The sequence below is a fragment of the Pseudorca crassidens genome, chromosome 5 (assembly GCF_039906515.1).
Source record: "Pseudorca crassidens isolate mPseCra1 chromosome 5, mPseCra1.hap1, whole genome shotgun sequence".
Taxonomy (NCBI): domain Eukaryota; kingdom Metazoa; phylum Chordata; class Mammalia; order Artiodactyla; family Delphinidae; genus Pseudorca; species Pseudorca crassidens.
The window spans coordinates 10,620,136-10,645,791 of NC_090300.1; positions in this window are offsets into that span (position 1 = coordinate 10,620,136).

The window sequence follows — 25,656 nt, forward strand, 5'->3', positions numbered from 1 at the left end:
TTTGGTATCAGGGTGATGATAGTTTCATGGAATCAGTTTGGGAGTGTTCCTCCCTCTGCAATTTTTTGGAAGAATTTGAGAAGGATGGGTGTTAGCTCTTCTCTAAATGTTTGATAGAATTAACCTGTGAAGCCATCTGGTCCTGGACTTTTGTTTGTTGGAATATTTTAAATCACAGTTTCAATTTCATTACTTGTGATTGGTCTGTTCATATTTTCTATTTCTTCCTGGTTCAGTCTTGGAAGGTTATACCTTTCTAAGAATTTGTCCATTTCTTCCAGGTTGTCCATTTTATTGGCATAGAGTTGCTTGTAGTCATCTCTTATGCTGCTTTGTACTTCTGCAGTGTCTGCTGTAACTTCTCCTTTTTCATGTCTAATTTTATTGATTTGAGTCCTCTCCCTCTATTTCTTGATGAGTCTGGCTAATGGTTTATCAATTTTGTTTATTTTCTCAACCAGCTTTTAGTTTTATTGATCTTTGCTATTGTTTTCTTTGTTTCTATTTCATTTATTTCTTCTCTGATCTTTATGATTTCTTTCCTTCTAGTAACTTTGGGTTTTGTTTGTTCTTCTTTCTCTAGTTCCTTTAGGTGTAAGGTTAAATTGTTTATTTAATATTTTTCTTGTTCTTGAGGTAACCTTCTATTGCTATAAACTTCTTTCTTAGAACTGCTTTTTCTGCATCCCATAGGTTTTGGATCATAGTGTCTCATCGTAATTTTTCTCTAGGTATGTTTTGATTTCCTCTTTGATTTCTTCAGTGATCTATTGGTTATTTAGTAACATATGGTTTAGACTCCAGGTATTTGTGTGTTTTACTTTTTTTCCCCAGTAATTGATTTCTAATCTCATAGCATTGTGGTTGGAAAAGATGCTTCATATGATTTCAATTTTCTTAAATTTAATGAGGCTTGATTTGTGACCTAAGATGTGATTTATCCTTGAGAATGTTCCATGTGCACTGGAGAAGAAAGTGTAATCTGCTGTTTTTGGATGGAATGTCCTATATATATCAATTAAATCTATCTGGTCTATTGTGTCATTTAAAGCTTGTGTCTCCTTATTAATTTTCTGTTTGGATGATCTGTCCATTGGTGTAAGTGAGGTGTTAAAGTTCCCCACTATTATTGTGTTACTGTCAATTTCTTCCTTTATATCTCTTAGCAGTTGCCTTATGTATTGAGGTGCTCCTATGTTGGGTGAATATATATTTATAATTGTTATATCTTCTTCTTGGATTGATCCCTTGATCATTATGTAGTATCCTTCCTTGTCTCTTGTAACATTATTTATTTTAAAGTCTATTTTATCTGATATGAGTATTGCTACTCCAGCTTTGTTTTGATTTCCATTGGCATGGAATGTCTTTTTCCATCCCCTCACTTTCAGTCTGTATGTGTTCCTAGGTCTGAAGTGGGTCTCTTATAGACAGCATATATATGGGTCTTGTTTTAGTATCCATTCAGCAAGCCTGTGTCTTTTGGTTGGAGCATTTAATCCATTCACGTTTAAGGTAATTATCAATATGTATGTTCCTATGACCATTTTCTTAATTGTTTTGGGTTTGTTTTTGTAGGTCCCTTTCTTCTCATATGTTTCTCACTTAGAGAAGTTTCTGTAGCATTTGTTGTAGAGCCAGTTTGGTGGTGCTGAATTCTCTTAGCTTTTGCTTGTCTGTAAAGCTTTTGATTTCTCCATCAAATCTCAATGAGATCCTTGCCAGGTAGAGTAATCTTGGTTGTAGGTTCTTCCCTTTCATCACTTTAAATATATCATGCCACTCCCTTCTGGCTTGTAGAGCTTCTGCTGAGAAATCAGCTGTTAACCTTATGGGAATTCCCTTGTATGTTATTTGTCATTTTTCCCTTATTGCTTTCTATAATTTTTCTTTGTCTTTAATTTTTGTCAGTTTGATTACTATGTGTCTCAGTGTTTTTCTCCTTGGGTTTATCCTGCCTGGGACCCTCTGCACTTCCTGGACTTGGGTGGCTATTTCCTTTCCCATGTTAGTGAAGTTTTTGACTATAATCTCTTCAAATATTTTCTTGGGTCCTTTCTCTCTCTCTTCTCCTTCTGGAACCCCTATAATACCAATGTTGTTGCATTTAATGTTGTCCCAGAGGTGTCTTCATCTGTTTTCATTTCTTTTCATTTCATTTTTCTCTATTCTGTTCAGCAGCAGTGAATTCCACCATTCTATCTTGCAGATCACTTATCCATTCTTCTGCCTCAGTTATTCTGCTATTGATTCCTTCTAGTGTAGTTTTCATTTCAGTTATTGTATTGTTCATCTCTGTTTGTTTGTCCTTTAATTCTTCTAGGTGTTTGTTCTTTAATTCTTTTAGGTCCTTGTTAAATAGTTCTTGTATCTTTTCAATCTTTGCCTCCATTCTTTTTCCAAGGTCCTGAATCATCTTCACTATCATTCTTCTGAATTTTGTTTTCTGGAAGTTTGCCTATCTCCACTTCATTTAGTTGTTTTTCTGGGGTTTTATCTTGTTCCTTCATCTGGTACAAAGTCCTCTGCCTTTCCTTTTGTCTTTCTTTCTGTGAATGTAGTTTTCCTTCCACAGGCTGCAGAACTGTAGTTCTTCTTCTGTCTGCCCTCTGGTCTTTTTTTTTTTACATCTTTATTGAAGTATAATTGCTTTACAATGGTGTGTTAGTTTCTGCTTTATAATAAAGTGAATCAGTTATAAATATACATATGTTCCCATATCTCTTCCCTCTTGTGTCTGTCTGGTCATTTTGACATTTTGTGATCAGCCTTGGAACTGTTATCATGCCTATGGATGTGTTATTTAACTGTGCTGATGTGTAACAATGAGCGTATACAGAGGCTCAAAGTCTAGTGGAAGTTGGCTCATCCGCCATGTGGACCTAGTTGGTCCTAATCAGTTTATGTCTTGTCCTCAGGCTATCTCATTCATTTAAAGGTTGTGTCCTGCCGCTTTCCCTCCTGTTTCACACTCACAATGTCTTTACATACAAGTAATATTTCTGTATCTTTTTAGAAATAACCTAAAAGTCACCTCCTCCTAGATACTGTTAAGAGTATGACTCTTCAACTGGTCTCTATGGTCATGAAAATACTGGTTCTCTGGATTATTATATGGATATTCTGAGAGATTTAGCAAACATATTCATTCAGTATTAAGTCTAAGAAAACTGCACTTGACAGAGCTTGCAGATTATACCACTCACTTAGGATTTGGACTTACTCTGTTTTATCTTGGTCTCTAATTACATGATACCATAGTAGAATATTAAACCTAGAATGTGACCTTAAATTGCACTTTTCAAGGAGGAAGTAGTTTTCCTCTACCCTTCTGGCTGTTCTAAGAATTAAATTGACATGAAACAGATTAACAAAAGAAAATTAAACAAAAGTTAATAGTATGTATACATGGGAGAGACCCAGAAAAATGAGGAACTTGCTAAAATGGCCAAAGCCCTCACCTTAAATATCACCCTCAGCTAAAGACAAAAGAGAATGTTGGGGATAGGGAATGGGGACTTCACAAGGAAAGAAGGAAATTCACACAAAGATGGAAAAGCAAATGTTTGGTAAACAAATGTTTGCTGGGCCATGCAGAGGCAATGAGACACAGAGTAGAATTTTAACAGACTTTGCCAAGTTCCCCCCTGTCTACACACCTGGTTCATACTGTAGTTACCTGTGGTGATAGTTCCCTTTCTGGAGCAGGTCTTCTGTCAACATTCTTTTACACAGTTAGGGAGAAGATCAAAGGTTCTCCCTGAGTCTTTTGGGCCTTGATTATTTTCAGCTAAAATAATCTGCATGCCAAAGAGACACATTGTGGTATCGAAAACTTTGCTCCCCTACACAATTCTTTGTGTGCTGTCTTAATTCCCACTGCCATTCACCTTATTTATAAATCAGGTTATAAACTACTTTGGGGCAGAATTAGGTTCTATCCATCACTATTTCTCCATTGTCTCTTCCAGGGCTTAGCACTTAGCAGTTGATAAGTATTTGTTGAATTAAGATGATTTCATACTTTCCCAAAAGAAATTTCATTTACCTATTCCAATAAGAAGCAAAAGAAGGATTCCAAAGGCAAAATCCTGGAAACTATACTCTCTGTTTTGAAAATCAGCAGGTACATTAGCATATTAAAGGATCAGCAAAGTGCTGTAGTTAAGAAACCTGTTTAAAACTATTTAACTTAAAATTTTACATTCAAGGAACACCTATTAATAACATAATTATAAATATTATTAACCAAATCTGAACAAATTTTGAGAGTGAAATGGAGCACTATTAATAATTATATCAGGAAACAGGCACAAACTGGAATGATACAGGGCAAATCTGGACATGTAGTCATCCTACCTATGACGTCATTAGCAAGTGGATAGAAGTGTGGAAATTCCCACAACTACTGTTATATGGATCAAAGTTCAGGAAACAGTGATTGGCCTTAATCCTTCATTTTATTCATAAGAAACATGAGGTCACAAAGAAGTTAAACCACTTCCAATTGGCAAGTCCTTTGGAACCCAGTTAAGAGGTAGAACCACAAATAAAGTCCAGCTCATTAGAAAGCATTTTCCAAATCAGTTCTCATTTATTCAATTCTGATATTAAAACAGTTAATTATTTGGCTGTACCTTCACAAAGAAGAAAAGAAAATCTAGACTTACATGCTCCTCTTAGAATATCATTTTATCATGCAGGAAGTACTGATTTTGTGTACATGCAAATGTAAATCGAATGTCAGCTGGGGACCTTTTTATCTTTGAAGAGCTAGGAATAAGATCTAGGTCTTGTATTCTCAATAATTCCAATCCCTAATAGAAGACCAAAGTTCTTCTCCAAAGTTTCTGCAAATTCCCATGTGCCTATTTCTCATGGCCTCCTCTGCCTTCTGGGCTCATGGTTTCTCTGTGACATACAACATTAACTTAATCATAAAACTAAGTTCAGTTGTCCCAAAAGAAGTACACTTTCACTTGTTCTCAAAGTATTTTGAAAATTTTTATGAGGAAAAAGGAAGGATTAACTTCACAGCAAAGCAGATGGCAGTCACAATCAAGCTACAGCATAAAATATTTGTTGGCTCTCCATCCTATGAATTTTCACTGGATCCCATCTCCTTACCATCTTCTGGTTCTTCACCCTTACCCATCCTCCCTCCTCTTTCCTCTTTCTAGCTTCTCTCCTCCTCTCCTCTGGGTATTTGACCACAGAATTGTTTCCCTTATGCTTTTAGGAAAAATAACTTTCCCTTGCCATAACATTTTGGGATCACTTAATATCCTTAACTGTATATGATACAAGTGTGGGGAGTATGTTGGGGTGGGGGAGGGGTCCTCTATCCCGATCATTCTTCCAATAAAGATAGAACATATTTTGAAAGAAATCTAGGTGAAAATAATATTTTGTTCCTCATTAAGCAATTGTATAGCTCAATTAGAAGATAACTGCATTTACTCAAAAAGAAAATGACGGCAACTTGGATAAGAGTGGTGGCAGCAAAAGCAGAAGAAAATGGACAAATGCAAGAGAGCCTTAGGAGTCAGAGGTCACAGGTATTGGTGGTTGACTGAGTAGGGGAAGATAAAGAGGAAAAATCAAGTACAACCCCGAGTTCTCTGGGCTGGGCAGCTGGAGAGTTGGTGGCCCCATTTATAAAGACTGTGAGCCTTAGGAGGGAGCAGGTTCAGAAGGGAATAGGATGAGATTGGCTTTGAAAATGTTGAATATGAAATGCCCATGAACAATTTCTGGGAGATGCCTCCTAGACAGCTGGATATGTGAATTAGGATCTCAGGAGAGTGATAATGACTAAGGGTACAGGCTTTGGATTCAGAAATACCTGGCTTCAGGACATGGAAGCAACCCAAATGTCCATCAACAGTGGATTGGATAAAGAAGATGTGGTATCTATATACAATGGAATACTACTCAGCCATGAAAAAGAACAAAATAATGTCATTTGCAGCAACATGGATGGACCTAGAGATTATCAGACTGAGTGAAGTAAGTCAGAGAAAGACAAATATCATATGATAACACTTATATGTGTAATCTAAAAAAAGGGTACAAATGACACTGCTATATTTAAAATGGATAACTAACAAGGACCTACTGTATAACACAGGGAACTCTGCTCAATGTTTTGCGGCAGCCTGGTTGGGGAGGGAGTTTGTGGGAGAATGGATACATGTATATGTATGGCTGAGTCACTTTGCTGTGCACATGAAACTATCACAACATTGTTAATTGGTTATACTCCAATATAAAATAAAAAGTTTTTTTAAAAAGGGTACAAATGAAGTTATCTACAAATAGAAATAGAGTTACAGATGCAGAAAACAAACTTATGGTTACCAGGGTGTAAGGGGGAGGAGGGATAAATTGCGAGATTGGTATGGACATATACACACTACTACATATAAAAAAGATAAGTAGGGGGCTTCCCTGGTGGCGCAGTGGTTGAGAGTCCGCCTGCCGATGCAGGGGACATGGGTTCGTGCCCCGATCCGGGAAGATCCCACATACCGCGGAGCGGCTGGGCCCGTGAGCCATGGCCGCTGAGCATGCACGTCCGGAGCCTGTGCTCCGCAACGGGAGAGGCCACAACAGTGAGAGGCCCACGTACTGCAAAAAAAAAAAAAAAAAAAAAAAAAAAGATAACTAATAAAGACCTACTGTATAGCAAAAAGAACTCTACTCAATACTCTGTAATGGCCTATATGGGAAAAGAATCTATAAAAGAGTGGATACATCTATATGTACAACTGAGTCACTTTGCTGTACAGCAGAAACTAACACAACATTGTAAATCAACTATACTCCAATAAATTTTTTTTTAAATTTTAAAAAGAGAAATACCTGGCTCCAAGACCTAGTCTTCCCTCTTAATAGGTGTGTAACCCGGGCAAGCTAGTGAAACTCTCCAAGCCTCATTCTCTTCATCTGTACAATAAGAATTACTATTATATTCCTACATTGTGAAGCTATCTCAGGATACCAGAGATAACATATATGAAGCTCTTAGCTCAATAAAAATAAGTAATTCAAAAAATAAACATTCAGCACTTCCTACGTACCAGACACTGTTCTGGGCACCTGATTTACACTTACTCATTTAATCCTCACACCATCCCTACATCCTAGATACTATTATTATCTCCATTTAAAACATGAGGGAACAAATGCAGAGAAGGTACATAGCTTGTAATACTTATAAAGCAGGATGTGATAGGTCTGAACCCAAGGAGTCTGGACGCAGAGTCTACTTATTCAGCCACTGCCCTGAATGTTCTCTTAATGACATTAGCTAAGATTACTACAAGTATAGGTTTGGAAGTCACCAGAACATGATGTGAGAGCATGTGGGCTACTAAATAATGATACTAATAATCGCTAACTTTTACTAAGTGCTTATCCTCTGTAAGGTAATATGTTAAACGTTTTATACGGATATCTCATTTAATTTCAACAGTTCTATGAAGTAGGTACTATTATTTCTCTCATTTTGAAGATGAAGAAACTGGGCCATGAAGAAGTTAAGGAGCCTGTCCCATGCCACAGAGATAAAGTAATGGGGTCAGATTCAAAACCAGACAACTTGACGTCCACTTTCTAAAATGAAATATTAGCTTGGCTAAGAAGGATACGTAAAGATGAGAAGGAAACGTAAGATAAAGTTATGAGGAACACATGGTTCCAGTATCCTTTTAAGAAATCTTTTAAAATATAAGCAATCACCTTTCACGCCCTTTTTGCCAAAGCAGACTGGCAAACACGTCTTCCTCTAACCCTTTCCCAGCGCATTACCTAGACCCGACTTAAAGCACCTGGTCATGCTGTCATCACCACACATTCATTTGTCCCACAGTGATGTAAACCCTGCTATGTATGCAGGAACCCCTCACTCACCACTAAATCCTTTCAAGCATCCAGCGCCATCAACAGCCCCTCTTTAAATGTTCACTGAACTAAATTGACAAGGAAGAATTAGGATGATGAAAGGCAGAGAAGAGAACCAGACACAAAGGGGCAGGAGAAGGAGCAAGAAAGAAGGAACACTGAGAAGCAGCAAAAGAAACTTCTTGCCCTGTCTTCCCAGCCTGAGCAGGGAAACGTTAGTTGAAGTTAAATTCCTTTCCAGATCATTCTGCCACCAGGCAAGCTCAAGAAATCAGGAAGGTCTTCATACAGGTGACCATGCAGCCGAGTCTGGGAAGAAGGAAAAAGAGCTTCCCCCAGACATGAGAGTGATAAGGCATGAAAAGGAGAACATTTCAAGGCACATCTCTATTTCTTGATAAATGGAAGAATAAGGCTAAAGAACTCAGCAAGGGGCTTCCCTGGTGGCGCAGTGTTTGAGAGTCTGCCTGCCGATGCAGGAGACGCAGGTTTGTGCCCCGGTCCGGGAAGATCCCACATGCCGCGGAGCGGCTGGGCCCGTGAGCCATGGCCGCTGAGCCTGCGCGTCCGGAGCCTGTGCTCCGCAACGGGAGAGGCCACAACAGTGAGAGGCCCGCGTACCTCAAAAAAAAAAAAAAAAAAAAAAAAAGAACTCAGCAAGAATAAACTTGAGTGTCATTCAACAGAGTTTAGGCTTTAGCCTGTACAGTCTCAAACTCAAAAGTATAGGATCCAGGGAGCTAAGATCAATAAAACAGATGTAGGGGACCTCGGTGTCAGATTGGAAAGCACTTGCCTTGTCTATAAGAAAGAGGCTCTATTCAGCTTCAGCTTTCTGGTGCTAGGCTGGAATGCAGACCCACTGTGGCCGATCTTCAATTCCCCAAGAGAAACCAAAATCTACATTTTTGTGTAAAATAACCTTAGTGGTAAGCAATGACAACCTCCTCACAGACAAAGGAGAATCACTGAATGTTTTTAAGCAGAGAAGGAATAGCATCAGATTTTCATTTTAGAAAGACTACATGTGCATCCATAGGGAGGATTAACTGTAAAGACCTACTACTAGCCACCTACTAGTAGTAGCCAGTACTAGCCTACTGCATGCAGTTGGACTAGTGAGCCTCAAGAAGCCTAAGCCAGTAATGAAGCTGGAAAAAAGAGTTTACAAATAAGAAATATTTAGGCAGTAGAAGGACTCAACTTGTAAACTGAATGGAAGTAGGGAATCAGTGAGAGTTTTATCATTGTTTTCTATCTAAAATTGCATAGTAGTGAATGGAAAAGCTAAGTTCATACTTAGACATGTTAATTGTAAAATTCTTGTGAAATATCCAAGAGGTAGTGAGTAACACGACTCAAAATAAAATTGTGAAAATCATGTAGCAACTTGCAAAAGTGATCATGCATTGATGTCAAGTGGGGAAATGACTACAAATATTTATCTGCACCAAGATGACAAAAATATCCAATGATATACACATTATATGAGCATGCAAAGACTGAATGTAATTTTTAAAAATCACAATGGTTTAATTTGTTGAAATGACAGGATTTTACAAGATTTTTCCTTCTTATTTATTTTACTGTGATCTTGTAAAAACTGTTTTGCAGTGAAAATAATAATAATAAAAAAAAGATGGCCAATAGTTTCTGTGGGAGTTAAGAGGAGACAAGCTTGCTATAAACTAAAGAATTTAGGGAAGACTTGCTTTCCTAAAACTAAAGAATTTAGGGAAGAGTTTAGGGAGAAGGTGAGGCTTGAACAAGGCCTGGAAGGACTGGAAAGTAATTATCACCTAAAGATGAATGTTTCCCCTGATTTTCTATGAAAAATTGCATTAATTCCAGGAAAAAAACCCACAATTCTACTATATATCGTGGCAAAGGATGAATGAAGCCAACTGCAACCTTGAAACTTATCTGGTTTGCATTTCAAAATCCACTCTGAATTTTCAAAAGATAAATCCATGTTTTTTGTTCAAGAGATGACTTGATACTATGGAATTTTCAGGAACCTAGAAATCAGAAAACCTGGATTTGGCAAAGATTCACCCATTAACTTGTTGTTACCCCTAAGAATTCATTCTTTATTCTGGGCTTCCATTTTTCTTTTTTAAAATGGAGGTGTTGAATTAGTTGATCCCTTAAGTTTCTATCCAATAATAAACTATTATTTTTTTTCTGCTAAGAGTACAGGATTCGGATTCTTCACATACAGTTTAAGGCTTATGAAATTATTGACACACTGTGTTTTGTGTTTTCATTTTGTTGTTGATTAAAGAAGTATATTTTTAAGATCATCCATGCCTTCCTAACAAATGAGCTCATCACTCAGAAGCAGCCAACCAAAAGAACAGTAGAATGATCTAGTAAAGGCTCAGCCATGGTGTCAGCTCAGGGACAACACAGTGAGGATTTGAGGCTCTGACCCCCAGAAGGCAGTGTACGTGCTACACCAATACTTGACGCATGCTTCTATGCCTCCAATAACTCGAAAAGTCCAAGAACAAAGAGGTAGAAATAGAAGTGTCCCCTCTCATCGCCATACTCAATAACCCACTTGTGGGATTTGTGCTTCCAGTTACACAACCCTAGGCTCTGTTGGGTTGCAGGTTCCAATTCCCAAAGAAGGAACACTTTTGCCAGGAGACACAATGGTGGTTCCACTGAACTAGAAGCTATTTGAACTCTTCATGACAGTGACGGTCAAAGAAATCAGTTACTGCTGAGATAATCAACCTTGAGGACCATGAGAAGTTAGGGTTGCTTCTACACGATGTCTACGAATACAGGATATTCATTAAGACATCTCTTAGCATTTCCATACCCATTAATAACTGTCATTGGCCAATTGAAACAACCATAATCCAATAACATTAAGGCAACAAAGGGCATAGGATCCTCAGAATGAAGGTCCAGGTCACCCCACTAGGCAAGCATACCAGTGGAAGTATTTGAAGAGGTTGGGGGAAATCTATAATTGATGGTGGAGGAGAGATGATAAATATCAATTACAGCTTCAGGACCAGCAGCAGAAGCAGGGACTGTAGGTGCTTTTCACTGACCCTCTTGCCTTACCTCTTACTTCTTCTAGGAAAATGTACCTTGAAGGCGACTCTGTGAGTAATTGGACTTGTACCTCCACTTGCCAGGAGATGTGATGTCCTCTTATTCTATCATGTTGTTCCCATGGTTTAGTTTGTGAACCAGATATAATTAGAGGGTGTAAATGAATCGCAATGGTGCAAGGGGCAGACTATAAGACATCTTTTTACAACTTTTCAGACTGGATTGGCTTCACTGATCCTCCAAACAGCTGCCACCACAACCAACCTACTCAGTGCAGACCCATGAATTTTGCTACCTGAGGCCAACTAGCCACACATAAGTCTTTGTCTTCTCTGTCCCTTTCTGACTCAGCTTCAGATGAAATGCCACACAAAAGAGCATTTATTGGCATCTGAGAAGCCACTGAAGTTGTTGAATGGTGCAAACCAGTTGTGCTGAGGGGCAAAGCAGTGGGACCAACTCTGGCCAGTAGAGGCAAGAGATGGGAGAGAGGCAGAAAGATAAATTATCTTTCCTTCCTCATTCCCATGGAATGTTCTGGATCATGATTTCACCATGCAACCTGCCCAAATGGGTTGACCTTCTCAGTGATCTGCCACCTCCTTCAGTTCCTTGTGAAGTAATAGACAGCATGTGACCTCACATTGCCTCACTCCCTTGCTCTCACCCCAGCTGCCCTGGACTTTTATCTCTCAAATAAAATAGAACTTAGTCCTCGGCTCAGATTCTATTTTCTAGGAACCTAAATTAAATAACTACACTATCCAAACCCCTTTGAAGTTAGATATGACCACACAACTGAATTCTAGCCACTTAGCCACTGGAATATAAGAAGAAACCACATATGCTCATTTCTAAACTTGGCACATAAAAATTTGCTCTCTTTCCCTACCGACTAACTAGAAAGGAAAAATCAGAAGGAAAGCCAGGGCCACTTGGAAGCCTGTATAAGACAGAGCCTATGTGAGCCTGAGTTCTCTGAGTGACAGTGGAAGAGCACGATCTGCTGACTTGTTCACCATCCCATGACCATTCCATGAACTGGAAATAAGCTCCTGTTTGAAGCATATATATTTGAGGTCTATTGCTCATGGCAATCAGCATAGCCTAGTTAATTGACTTATGTTGTCATTAAACCGGTAACTACAATTAGTAAAGTTTAAGGTACTAAAAAAGGATATATCACTAAGGCTGTAAGTCACATTTTCCTTTTTTTCTTTTTTTTTTTCACCTGCTTACCTGAAACCACATTTTATTTGGAAATTTGTGTAAATGAAGTAAAACAACAAAGTTATGACACATGTCTCCAAAATTCACAGTTAATAGGTTAAAAGTCTCTCCCATCCAGCTACTTTTCAACGCCTCTCTTCACGTGTCCAGAAAAAAAGTCAAATGATCTGAGCCGGCAGATGCCAATCTGCTTGGATATCTTTGTGCTGATTTTATTAACAACAGCTAGGAAAGGAAGAGAAACTAAGCTAGATGCAATCACTGAAACTAAGAGATAAACTAATTGAACTAATGAACTAAGAGATGAAACTAAGAATTGAACTAATTCTTCATTTCTACTGTCCATGTTACCCACAAATGAGAACAATTTTTCTCTAAAAAGTAGAAAAGTCCCCATGGGAGGAGCACTTTATTTTTTGATATTACAGTAGATGGTGACCTCTGACCTTAAGAACTCGGGAGGACACTTTGACATATCACCATCCCTCCCCTCCCCCAGATCACTGCTCCAGCTCTTCCACAGACAACCCAAATACCCCTGCTCAATTCACTCTCTTTCTCCCTCCTACTACCCACACAATCAGTCCCTAAATGTAAGCCTGTGGGGTAGTGGAAAGAGCACAGTTCCTGCCTTTCTCTCCCAGTGCTGTATTCAGTAAGAAAAGAACAGATGCTGGGTCAGTCATGTGCTGCAGATGAATGGGAGCAGCTTAGCAGAGATGCTGCTAAAGGAGAGACCCAAACCAACCCAAAGACCAGGGAGGGGATGGATCAGGAATACCAGAGGAAGTCGACATCTGAGGCTTCTTGCTGGGGGCAAAGAAGCAGGTCATAGATCTTGCTAGATCTCAGCCACACTAATGGGACATCTTTTTTTTTTAATTGAAGTATAGTTGATTTGCAATGTTGTGTTAGCTTCTGTTGTACAGAAAAGGGGTTTAGTTATACATATTCTTTTTCATATTCTTTTCCATTGTGGTTAATGACAGAATATTGACTATAGCTCCCTGTGATTTACAATAGGACCTTGCTATTTATCCATTCTCTACATAATAGTTTGCATCTGATGGAATGAGATATTTGAAATGAAGGGAAAATTTCATATTACCTTTATTTGTTCACTCAGCATAGACTCACGGAGGGCTTACTCTATACCAGGTGCTGTCACTGGAAATATTACGGTGGGCAAGATAATTTGATATCTGCTCTAATTGAGCCTGTGGTCTAGTCTAGAAACTCCATACCATACTTTCAACAAGTCAAAGGTGCTGAGGGATTCATTCCCACCTGCTTTCTGCAGAAAATGAATTTCAAAAGAAGTGAATTTCATTACCTTAAACATCACTTATAAAACCCCTAGAAGGGTCCTCTCATGGCTTAAGCTATAAATCTCGAGACGTTGAGCTCAAGACCCTGAACTAAAAATCAGGGCGCAAGTTCTGAAAAATAGTAATTTCTACCATCTACTTAGGTTCTTTCCTCTCTTAAGGTTTGCTCCCATGAGTTAGGTATCGGATCCCCCTTTTCAGCTGAAAAAAATAGAGCCTGAGAGAGGTTAAATCAAGTCACATACCTCTTCTTTCATTTTTGTTTACTCATTTGTTAGACGTCCATATTTGCACATATTTGTTTGGCATTCAGTAAATACTTGGGGGCACATTTATTGACTATCCACATATTTATCAGACATCCAGTAAATTTATTGTTCATCCACTATCCATCAGTGTGTGTGTATGTTTGTGTGTGTGTGTGTGTGTATATGTACTTTTCTAGGCTGGAAAGAACAATGAACAAAAGAGACCCTCCCCACAAAACTCAAAAAAAAGCACTTGCCCTCATGGGGCTTGCCTCCTAGAATGGAAAAAAAGATTAGAAATTCTTAAATGAGTAAAATCAATACTTATTAAATAGTGAAAAGTACAAAGGGAAAAATAAAGCAGGAAGAGGAAAGGAAGTGTGAAGTGGGGGATGTAATTTCAGATAGGGAAGGACTGTTGAGAAAATGACAGGGGAGCAGACAGCTGAGGAGTTGGGGGGTGAGCCATGCAGGTTTCCAGGGGGAAAGCTCTCCATGAGAGGTCGCATAAGTGCAAAGACTCTGAGTGGGAAGCATGCTGGCCTGTCTGAGTGGCAGCAATGAGGCCAGGGAGTTGAAATCAAATAAGTGGGTGAATAACAAGAAAAAAGGTCAGAGAAGCACAAAGATGAAAGATCATGTAAAAACTGGCTTTACTCAGTCATTGTAAGAACAATGGCTTTTACTCAAATTAGGATGAGAAACCATGAAAGGGTGCTGAGGATTGGAAAGACATCATCTCACCTATATCTTAACAGAATCACTCTGGCTGTCTTACTGAGAATAGATTTTAGAGAGGTAAGGGTAGAGCAGTGAGACCAGGATGATCTTGGAAAAATCCAAGTGAGAGAGAGCTCGCGGCTTAACCCAGAGCAGTAATAACGAAGGTGCTAAGAATGGCCAGCTTCTGCATATATCGAGAAGGCAGAGCCAACAGATTTTCTGACAGATAGATGTGGGTTGTGAGAAAAAAAAAAAAAAAAAAGAGGAAAGTCTGAGATGCCCTGAACACCTGTAGCCAGAGCAGTAGGAAGAATGGATTGTCATTTACTGAAATAAGGAGAGACATTGGGACAGAATCCTCAAACTCAGATCCTTGATGACTATAGACTGTAAGCCATGCCTAGTTCCATGTAAATTGTAATCTAAACATATGATTTACAGTTTCACTTTTTTGAAATAACAGTGAGGACAAAGCAAGTGGAAAGCAAATAGGGAAGGAGCGATAATTCTTTTTAATTAGTAAGAAATTATAACAAGCCTTCATCCACCTACCATTCTGGATTTATTTCTCACTATTTCCCTGGGATAGTGCCTTGTTTCTAGGAATCTGGTTGTCTGAGTTTGGGATCCTCCAGAAGCAGAGTCTTCAACAAGAATTTTGGTGCAGGGAGTTTGTAGTGGAGCAATTCTCAGGGAGCAGGAGAAAGGGGTGGTAGAAGAAGGGAACACCAATGCAGAGATGCATCGCTGAGCTGGTTACCACCCTGGGCCACTGAGGCTCAGTACCACTGGTGGGGGGGATCTCTGAGAAACCACATAGAATGCATCTCAGAATTGTCCCTGTGACAATTCTGGGATATTCCCACTGACTCTCAGCTTCCCTTAGCTGTGGGATACCTCCACAGACATTGACTCCCTAACACTTGTGGACCATCTTTGCTGTACTGAACAGGATTTCTAGGCATCAAAGAAAGCCTGAGGCCAACAAAGCAGAGACACATCCTTGTAGACACTTGGGATGGGACCCTGTCACTGTGTGGAACTGTCTAGCCCCCTTGATCTTACACCAGGTGGGAGCGTGGTGACATGTGGTGCAGGTCATCACAAATGACCACTACACATGTTTCCCATCACCTGGCCTGTTCTTTCACCTACTCACACTTCAGTCATCCTGTTTTCCTTCCACCACCATTGCACTCACACACACCCTCTCCTTCCTCTCTACCTACAATTGTGAATAACAGTCAAATTCCAGCTGGAATGTCACTTTCTCCAAAAAGCCTTGGACTCCTTCCAGTTAAATGAGCCTCTCACTCTTCTTAATGCCTACAGCATGAACACACCTAAATTTGGACCCTTAACTCCAATCAATGCTTTATGGATAGCTAGAGATTTATGAATGTTGGCAATTTACCTTCCCAAGTAGATCATAAATACTTCAGGGACTTCCCTGGTGGTCCAGTGGTTAAGATTATGCACTTCCTACAGACTGAAAGTGAGGGGATGGAAAAAGATATTCCATGCAAATGGAAATCAAAAGAACACTGGAGTAGCAATTCTCATATCAGACAAAGTAAACTTTAAAATAAAGACTATTACAAGAGACAAAGAAGGACACTACAAAATGATCAAAGAATCAAACCAGTGAGAAAATATAATAATTGTAAATATTTATGCACCCAACATAGGAGCACCTCAATACAGAAGGCAAATGCTGACAGCCATAAAAGGGGAAATCAACAGTAACACAATCATAGTATGGGACTTTAACACCCCACTTTCACAAATGGACAGATCAACCAAAATGAAAATAAATAAGGAAACACAAGCTTTAAATGATACATTAAACAAGATGGACTTAATTGATATTTATAGGACATTCCATCCAAAAACAACAGAATACACATTTTTCTCAGGTGCTCATGGAACATTCTCCAGGATAGATCATATCTTGGGTCACAAATCAAGCTTTGGTAAACTTAAGAAAATTAAAATCATATCAAGTATATTTTCTGACCACAACGTTATGAGACTACATATCAATTACAGGAAAAATCTGTAAGAAACACAAACACATGGAGGCTAAACAACATACTACTTAATAACCAAGAGATCACTGAAGAAATCAAAGAGGAAATAAAAAAATACCTAGAAACAAATGACAATGAAAATATGACAACCCAAAACCTATGGGATGCAGCAAAAGCAGTTCTAAGAGGGAAGTTTGTAGCAATACAATCCTACCTTAAGAAACAAGAAACATCTCAAATAAACAACTTAACACTACACCTAAAGCAATTAGAGAAAGAAGAATAAAAAACTGTAAAGTTAGCAGAAGGAAAGAAATCATAAAGATCAGATCAGAAATAAATGAAAAAAAAAGAAGGAATTAATAGCAAAGATCAATAAAACTAAAAGCTGGTTCTTTGAGAAGATAAACAAAATTTATAAACCATTAGTCAGGCTTATCAAGAAAAAAAGGGAGAAGACTCAAATCAATAGAATTAGAAATGAGAAAAGAGAAGTAACAACGGACACTGCAGAAATACAAAGGATCATGAGAGATTACTACAAGCAACTCTATGCCAATAAAATGGACATACTGGAAGAAATAGACAAATTCTTAGAAATGCACAACCTTCTGAGACTGAAGCAGGAAGAAATAGAAAATATGAACAAACCAATCATAAGCACTGAAATTGAAACTGTGATTAAAAATCTTCCAACAAACAAAAGCCCAGGGCCAGATGGCTTCACAGGTGAATTCTATCAAACATTTAGAGAAGAGTTATCACCTATCCTCAAACTCTTCCAAAATACGGCAGAGAGAGGAATGCTCCCAAACTCATTCTACAAGGCCACCATCACTCTGATACCAAAACCAGACAAAGATGTCACAAAGAAAGAAATCTACAGGCCAATATCACTGATGAACATAGATGCAAAGATCCTCAACAAAATACTAGCAAACAGAATCCAACAGCACATTAAAAGGATCATACACTATGATCAAGTTAGGTTTATCCCAGGAATGCAAGGATTCTTCAATATACACAAATCAATCAACGTGATACACCATATTAACAAATTGAAGGAGAAAAACCATATGATCATCTCAATAGATGCAGGGAAAGCTATCGACAAAATTCAATACCCATTTATGATAAAAACCCTCCAGAAAATAGGCATAGAGGGAACTTTCCTCAACATAATAAAGGCCATATATGACAAACCCACAGCCAACATTGTCCTCAATGGTGAAAAACTGAAACCATTTCACTAAGATCAGGAACAAAACAAGGTTGCCCACTCCCACCACATTATTCAACATAGTTTTGGAAGTTTTAGCCACAGCCATCAGAGAAGAACAAGAAATAAAAGGAATCCAAATTGGAAAAGAAGTAGTAAAGCTGTCACTGTTTGCAGATGACATGATACTATACATAGAGAATCCTAAAGATGCTACCAGAAAACTACTAAACCTAACCAATGAATTTCGTAAATTAGCAGGATACAAAATTAATGCACAGAAATCTCTTGCATTCCTATACACTAATGATGAAAAATCTGAAAGTGAAATCAAGAAAACACTCCCATTTACCATTGCAACAAAAAGAATAAAATACCTAGGAATAAACCTACCTAAGAAGACAAAAGACCTCTATACAGAAAATTATAGGACACTGATGAAAGAAATTAAAGATGATACAAATAGATGGAGAGATATACCATGTTCTTGGATTGGAAGAATCAACATTGTGAAAATGACTCTACTACCCAAAGCAATCTACAGATTCAATGAAATCCCTATCAAACTACCACTGGCATTTTTCACAGAAATAGAACAAAAAATTTCACAATTTGTATGGAAACACAAAAGAACCCAAATAGGTAAAGCAATCTTGAGAAAGAAAAATGGAGCTGGAGGAATCAGGCTCCCTGACTTCATACTATACTACAAAGCTACAGTAATCAAGACAGTATGGTACTGGCACAAAAACAGAAATATAGATCAATGGTACAGGATAGAAAGCCCAGAGATAAACCCACAAACATATGGTCACCTTATATTTGATAAACGAGGCAAGAATATACAGTGGAGAAAAGACAGCCTCTTCAATAAGTGGTGCTGGGAAAACTGGACAGCTACATGGAAAAGAATGAAATTAGAACACTCCCTAACAGCATCCACAAAAATAAACTCAAAATGGATTAAAGACCTAAAGACCAGACACCATCAAACTCTTAGAGGAAAACATAGGCAGAACACTCTATGACATAAATCACAGCAAGATCCTTTTTGACTCACAATCCTAAAGAAATGGAAATAAAATAATAGTAAACAAATGGGACCTAATGAAACTTAAAAGCTTTTGCACAGCAAAGGAAACCATAAACGAGACGAAAAGAAAACCCTCAGAATGGGAGAAAATATTTGCAAATGAAGCAACTGATAAAGGATTAACCTTCAAAATTTACAAGCAGCTCATGCAGCTCAACATTAAAAAAACAAACAGCCCAATCCAAAAATGGGCAGATGACCTAAATAGACATTTCTCCAAAGAAGATATATACAGATTGCCAACAGACACATGGAAGAATGCTCAACCTCATTAATCATTAGAGAAGTGCAAATCAAAAGTACCATGAGATATCACCTCACACCAGTCAGAATGGCCATCATCAAAAAATCTATAAACAATAAGTGCTGGAGAGGGTGTGGAGAAAATGACACCCTCTTGCACTGTTGGTGGGAATGTAAATTGATACAGCCACTATGGAGAACAGTATGGAGGTTCCTTAAAAACCTAAAAATAGAACTACCATACAACCCAGCTATCCCACTACTGGGCATATACCCTGAGAAAACCATAATTCAAAAAGAGTCATGTACCAAAATGTTCATTGCAACCCTATTTACAATAGCCATGACATGGAAGCAACCTAAGTGTCCATCAACAGATGAATGGATAAAGAAGATGTGGCACATGTATACAGTGGAATATTTCTCAGCCATAAAAAGGAATGAAACTCAGTTATTTGTAGTGAGGTGGATGGACCTAGAGTCTGTCCTACAGAGTGAAGTAAGTCAGAAAGAGAAAAACAAATACCGTATGTTAACACATATGTATGGAATCAAAAATAATAATAATAATGCTCATGAAGAACCTAGGGGCAAGGTGGGAATAAAGATGCAGCCTTACTAGAGAATGGACTTGAGGATACAGGAAGGGGGAAGGGTAAGCTGGGACAATGTGAGAGATTGGCATGGACATATATACACTACCAAACTTAAAATAGATAGCTAGTGGGAAGCAGCCGCATAGCACAGGGAGATCAGCTCGGTGCTTTGTGACCACCTAGAGGGGTGGGATAGGGAGGGTGGGAGGGAGGGAGATGCAGGAGGGAGGAGATATGGGAACATATGTATATGTATAACTGATTCACTTTGTTATAAAGCTAAAGCTAACACACCATTGTAAAGCAATTATACTCCAATAAAGATGTTAAAAAAAATAAAAACTATTACAAGAGACAAAGAAGGACACTACATAATGATCAAGGAATCAATCCAAGAAGAAGATATAACAATTGTAAATATTTATGCACTCAACATAGGAGCACCTCAATACATAAGGCAAATGCTAACAGCCATAAAAGGGGAAATCGACAGTAACACAATCATAACACCAATGGACAGATCATCCAAAATGAAACTAAATGAGGAAACACAAGCTTTAAATGACACATTAAACAAGGTGGACTTAATTGATATTTGTAGGACATTCCATCCAAAAACACCAGAATACACTTTCTTCTCAAGTGCTCATGGAACATTCTCCAGGATACACCATATCTTGGGTCACAAATCAAGCCTTGGTAATTTTAAGAAAATTGAAATTGTATCGAGTATCTTTTCTGACCACAATGCTATGAGACTAGATATCAATTACAGGAAAAAAAAAACCTGTAAAAAATGCAAACACATGGAGGCTATACAATACACCATTAAATAACCAAGAGATCACTGAAGAAATCATAGAGGAAATCAAAAAATACCTAGAAACAACTGACAGTGAAAAGAGTACATGCTTCCACTGTAGGGGGCACAGGTTCAATCCCTGGTCGGGGAACTAAGATCTCACGTGCTTCACGGCGCAAGTAAAAAAGAAAAAAGGTGCTTGAGGGCCAGAATTCCTTGTATCCACTCTGTTGATTAATCCTACTCCATACAGGTGGTTTTGACCTCCTCTGGCAGCAAAGAAGGACAAAGAGAGCAACCAGGTAGCTGGTTGCCATCAACGCTACCATCTCAAATTACCTTGGAAAGTCACTAGGTGAATGAGCTTCTTTTTTTTTTTTTTTTTAAGAGGATGGTTAGCATTTTTCAGCAATAAAGCTTTTTTTTCATTTTTATTGGAGTATAGTTGGCTTACAATACTGTGTTAATTTCAGGTGTACAGCAGAGTGATTCAGTTACACATATACATATATCCACTGTTTTTTAGATTCTTTTCCTGTAAAGGCCATTACAGAGTACTGAGTAGAGTCCCTGTGCTATGCAGTAGGTCCTTATTAGTTACCTATTTTATATATAGTAGTGTGTATATGTGAATGGGCGTCTTTTATTCTCCAAATGAAAGGCAGAACGGGCAGTTCCATGGGTATCTATAAACACTTGGCGCATTTACACTGCTTGAATATAAGAACTCTCAAGCTCAGGGTTTTTTTTTATGAACACTTTGAACATAGCAGGGACGAGTGAGACTTGAAATAGTGCTAGATTGTTTTCAGATTGAATACATCTCTCTCCTATTTAAAATATCAGGTGTGGGCTGGATGAAGGCAAGGGCCAGGAAACTTCATTCTTTGTAGATGGTATTTTGCAAATGGAAGACTCTCTTGCACAGAGAGAATGGGTAAAAATGGCTGGTACTTCTCCCAGAAAGAAAACAGCTTCAGGCATAACTGGGAATAATAGTATGTACCTCCGATAGAGGAGTGGGATGAGGTGGAAGGGAGGGAGCTGGTCCCTTGAGCATATTAAAAGCAACCCTGGATGTGATTATAGCTTGGTGCTTATATTATTTTTAATATCCTTATCCATTCGAGATGCATACTGATGTACTGATGTGTGAAGCAGTATGAGTCTAGAATTTGCTCTAAAATATGTCAATAAAAAAGGACCCCCAAAACATTGATTTTGTTAAAACTAGGTATGTGGGTAAAAATGTCTCTATTTTGTGTGTTTGGAAATTTTCATCATGAAATATTTTTTAAAAGAGCCACATGCTGGGTCAGAAAGTTGCATACAGCTGAGGTACCAAGCTGTGAGCCTCTGACTGTAGCAGCTGCTACAGCAGCAATAAATAGAAAATTCATGAACCTTTATGGCTCATCATCACTGAGGCATTGCTGCATGGAATGAGAAGATTCTTCATATTGCGGGAGGAGGGTCCTGGCCTGGTGAAAACTAGGATTGCAGCCTTTGTTCTCTGCACAAACTTCCCCCAGATGCCACCCCTTGCCTCCCTCTCGATATATTTGACAGAGTATCAGAGTCATTGAACCTCTTGCCATCACCATCCCTACAGCTTCAATACCCTACTGACCACAACATGAATTCTCTCGCTGCCCGATTCATGTTCATCCAATTCTACTATTTCAGTACATTTCATTTCTATCCCAAAACACGTGCACATCTAATACGGTACATTTTGCATCCATATCGCTTAACAGTGTTTTCCCATAGTATCATGTATATCTCCCCTATCCAGTAATCACTCCCCTCCCACCAGCTGTTGTTTGTCTTTCTACATTTACTTTCCCCTACAAAATGAACCCACATCTGCACTGGCCCAAAGCCTTCTCTCCAACCAGTGTCTTCCTCAACTTTCCACCCTGACAGAAAACCTAGCCCAGTGCTAGGCTGACTCCTAGTAAACAGTCCTCAGTTTTACTTATTGAGCTGCTAATTAAATACGGGGATATAAGCATGAAAACTTCATTCATCCAACAGACAATTGTTAAGCACTTATTATGTGCCATATCTTAGATCTACAAAAATAAATAAATTAGGTACCAACCTTAAAGAAGGTCAAAATCTTGTAGGGGAGATAAGTGCATACACAACTACAACATGTTGTAAAAAATTGTAGATAGGTGTGTATTATTAGATAAAGTGGCAACATCAATGAATATACTTGATTTGACCTTTTGGAGTTAGGAGGTGGGGCTATGAGGAGGGGGCTTCCAAAGATGAGAAAACACTTGATTTTGCCTCTGCATGTGGTGGAGTAGCAGTTTGTCAAGTACGTATAAAAACTGGAGATAGAGGGCTTCCCTGGTGGCGCAGTGGTTGGGAGTCCGCCTATCGATGCAGGGGACGCGGTTTCGTGCCGTGGTCCGGGAAGATCCCACATGCCGCGGAGCGGCTGGGCCCGTGAGCCATGGCCGCTGAGCCTGCGCGTCCGGAGCCTGTGCTCCGCAACGGGAGAGGCCACAACAGTGAGGCCCACGTATCACAAAAAAAAAAAAAAAAAAACTGGAGATAGAAATTATAAAGACTCTGCATGAAGCTAATAAACTAATAAAGGGAAGTCATGAGAGAGAAGGTTGGAGGAATAGAATATGAAGGTTCTTCATGCTACAAACTTTGAGGTTTATTCCACAGAAATCAGAAAGTCACAGAAAGCTTTTAATCAGGGCTGTCAAATAATATTTGCAGTTTGAAAATTTTTCCGTGTAGTAAGGGATGTCTTTGAAGGCTTGGGGTGAGGTAAAAAATGCAGAGCAATGCAGGTAACGTCAGCAGTTACAGGATGATTGTAATTGTGCCCAAGAGAGATGATATGAACCTGAATACAGGCAGTGGCAGCAAAGGTAGATTGAACTAGCCCATTAATGTATCATCCGCCTGATTTAAACTTTTATTCCCCACCCCCAAAAAGAGTATATTTCCTCTAAGAAGCTATCCTGAGAGTTTGTGAGGGAAAATCTGAGAACAGATGACAAAGAGCTAGGAAATCTGCAACAATGTGTGCCCTGCTGTGACCTTGGTTTTATGTCCAGAATGATGGGCCAGTGGTCCAGACACATCTGCCTGAGTGAACAAGAATTGACATTGACACACAGCCATGGTGATACACAAAAGTCAAGACTGATTTTTGACAAGAATGAAAGCTTTCTGCCTGCTGTCCCTGTCTTCTGGGAATTTTAGGGTTTGGAGAAATCGCCGTGGTCTGTTGTAAAATTCTTGAATGCCCACGTGAGATTGAATGCCATTTAGATAAATGATCTGTTTAGAGCGATGGTTCACATAGCAGAATTATTCAGCTGGTTGCTCTGGAATGTGTTCGTTTTAAAGTTCAGTCGAGGTTCGTTTTGGCCAAGGACTTTGCAAACTTTGTTAGAAATTAAGTTCCAGGTGGTAAGGTCCTGGACAAGTAACAGAAGGTATGGCAAAGGCATCAAGAGCTCTATAGGTTTAATTGGCTAAGTGTTTATTGAGCACTAACATAGGGATACTCCATTCTAAGAAAATCGTTGATGTAGAAGACAGTTCATTCTTCAGGAGGAAACGGGCCAAGTAATTCTTCAAGGCAGACAACTGCAGAGCCACAACCTGTGTATTTTTATTTTAAGATTTTTTTTTGATGTGGACCATTTTTAAAGTCTTTATTGGATGTGTTACAATACTGCTTCTGTTTTATATTTTGGGTTTTGGGCTGCAAGGTATGCAGAATCTTAGCTCCCCAACCAGGGGTTGAACCCATGCCTCCTGCACTGGAAGGCGAAGTTTTAACCACTGGACCACCAGAGAAGTCCCATGACTTGCGTGTCGTTTGGCGGGATGCAGGCAGGATTCTTGCCACCACTGCGTCTGTTTTGGCTACTTCATCCTTCTCTCTTTGGAGCCTTGACCACGTCTGCTCCTCTCCCTGCCTCTTTCCCCCAAGAACCAGGACACCATATGCAGCTGTTCCAAGCATCCCACTTCAGCACTTTCCTCCTGGTCAGCACCTTTTCCAAATTACCTCATGCTCTAAACTGACCCTTTTCTGCTCCTGCTCCAATTCCCTCCAAACAAGACCACTAACTATTCCATCTTCTCTGCTAGGTGTTAGAGGAAAGGTTATCAAATGCCTGATTAAATCAATCCGCTCTAAAGTACAGGTGGTAGGAGGCTTAACCCTCCTAGCCGCTTTCAGAAGAACCTATTATTCTGAATGTATCTTTGATGTGTAGGATGTGTGAGGGAGTTATTTTTGAGGTATAGGGAGTTACACTTTTTCCTCCTCTATTCATACTGACCAGAGCCTCTACATCCAATTTTTCTTCTTCACAGAGATTCCCTTCTGAACTAAAGACAATACATGCTATGGCTCCAATGCACCAGGTTATAAATAAAGAACCTCAGTAGGAAGCCTGGCTAGGTTTGTTTCTTCTTACCATCTGTAGCTGAGTTCCTTCCCTAGAGTTGTGTCACACACTTGAACTTTTTCTCTATAGGCTTGTATGGCTTCTAGTAAAGATAAAAGTTATATTGATTCCCTGTTGCATTGTTACCTTGGTCAAATGGCAAGATATCTAGCTCAGAAGTTCGTATTAGATAAAAATAGTGTGAAGTAGTGACCACAGTGCACACCCTCCAATGAGAGTAAATTAACATGGAGAGAACAAAGAAGTGAGCTGCATCTTTATGATATTACATTCCAACATCAGCTCATTGCATACAGACAAACCTGAGCTTAACAAAATCCCAACAATACCATAAAAAAGGAAACAAGTAGGAAATACACACACACACACACACAAATTTCTTACTAATGCTCTTACAGTCAGTTCTGCCTCGAACTTCAGATCAGATCGTTGTTTCCTAAGTTTCACACCAGATGAATTCATGGTTTGCTTTCAGAGGCTTTGCTGTAACAAGTATATGTTTCTTTTAATACTAAACACTTAGCATTGAGCATATATTCCCTTGAATGAAATGCCTAGACAGAGTCCATGCCTGGGCTCACAGTTTAATGACATAAACGGGTGGTCACAGCACAGTGTAAAGGGAGCTATGACAGAGACACAGGCTGCAGGTCAAGGGCACACAGGGCAGGAGCCCCTCCCCCACTTAAGAGTGCGGGCAGGGGAAC